We start from the raw sequence: 1,803 nt of genomic DNA on the forward strand, positions 1-1,803 counted from the left end.
AAAGCAATGTTGTAAAATGTTAAGAAAAGTTTTTCTTGATTAAAGAAACACCCTATGATGGTTCCAAGGGTACAGAGTTGGGAGGAAGAGGAGTAAATTAATCACAGACTAAAGGGTAGACACGTGTTACCATGTGTGATGGGGAGGCAATATACAACAAGAGGGAGGTTAGCAGAGGAAAGATGAAGGTAGCAGGAGGCACAGAGAGGAATGCAATGTTAAAGTGAAAAGAGGTAATACTGTTAACTGTTGGTACGTGGAATGGGTTGCAATCATTGTAATGATACAAAGTAAATGATTTGTTGAATGTAAAACTGATGACCTGCTCTGTAACCTTCATTCAATTCACAATAAAAAGTTAAAACAATAAATAAATAAAATAAACCAAGAGAGAAAATGTACAGAACAGTATTTTTTTTCATGAGTTTTTCTATCAGAATTTTTTATAACAAATACTCTCTTGTAATTTGTATTAATAAATTTATTGTAATTTCTATGAATCTTTTCCACTACTTTGTCAGTCAGTTTGTCATACTGTGGTTGCTTGTGAGTTGCTGTGATTCTGGAAGCTATGCCACCAGTATTTTAAATACCAGCAAGGTCACCCATGGTGGACAGGATTCAGCTGAACTTACAGATGAACACAAACTAGGAAGAAAGAAAAGCAAACTACTTCTGAAAGTTTAACTTCTGAACACTTTATGAATAGCAATGGAACATTGTGAGATATAGTGCCAGAAGATGAGCCCCTCAAGTTGGAAGGCACTCAAATTACAACTGGTGAAGAGCTGCTTCCTCAAAGTAGAGTTGACCGTGATGAGGCAAATGGAGTAAAGCTTTCAGGACCTTCATTTGCTGACAGGGCACAGCTCAAAATGAGGAGAAGCAACTGCAAAAGTCCATTGATTAAGAAAAAAAAAAAAAAAGTCCATTGATAATCAGAATATATACAAAATAAGAATCTAGGAAAATTGGAATTTGTCAAAATGAATTGGAACGCATAAAGACTGATATATCAGGCATTAGTGAGCTGAAATGGACTGGTATTGGCCATTTTGAATCTGACAATCATATGGTTTACTTTGCCGGGAATGAAAATTCAAGAATGGTGACAACATTCTGCTGTCTCCCACAAATTTCTCAAATGAATTTCTCAGTTCTCCTCCATAGCTTTTGGACCTTGCCATGGCTTCAGCTGACCTGCAGATCCTGATAATCATCCTTACAATACTCAGCTGGTCTCCTATGCCCTGCCCATAGAAGGTGAGCGCCTTCATAGACAGCACCATCAGGGTGGCCCATGTGATGTTGGAGGGGCTGTGGATGTCCTGTGTGGTGCAGAGAATGGGACAGATGCAGTATAAGGTCCCTGTTGGCGCTTCCCAAGACGTCGGCCACCCTTGCCTTCTGCATTGTTGCTCTCCTGGTAGCTCTGATTGACCTGCTGGTCTACCTCAAGGGGGCTAAGTGCACTACCTGTGTGGAGGACAAGAACTTCAAGGCTCACCTGGTGCTCACTTCCAGGATCATCATCATATTGGGGGTCCTGACCCTGATCCTGATCTGCTGGACAACCAACACCATCATCTGTTATTTTGAGGCTCAAAAGAGGAAATTGGGGGCCTCCCTCTACCTGGGTTGGGCTAGGTCAGGTCTCTTGCTCCTGGCCAGGGGGGTTGCTGTGCTGCACATGCTCCTCTGGTGTCCACTATTCAGCATCCGCCCCACAGGACACCTCTCAGGGGCCCTCTAAGTACTCCACCAAGACTTATGTCTGATTGGAGTGGGGGAGTGGCAACCCTT

At 42.3% G+C, this 1,803-nt stretch overlaps 1 pseudogene; it reads left to right on the forward strand.

Moving 5' to 3' along the window:
* Nucleotides 1-1,185: 1,185 nt before the first annotated feature.
* On the forward strand, nucleotides 1,186-1,778 carry LOC102824181 (annotated as a pseudogene).
* Nucleotides 1,779-1,803: the final 25 nt, after the last annotated feature.

The sequence above is a fragment of the Chrysochloris asiatica genome, unplaced genomic scaffold, assembly GCF_000296735.1.
Source record: "Chrysochloris asiatica unplaced genomic scaffold, ChrAsi1.0 scaffold00275, whole genome shotgun sequence".
In the NCBI taxonomy this organism is placed as follows: Eukaryota; Metazoa; Chordata; class Mammalia; order Afrosoricida; family Chrysochloridae; genus Chrysochloris; species Chrysochloris asiatica.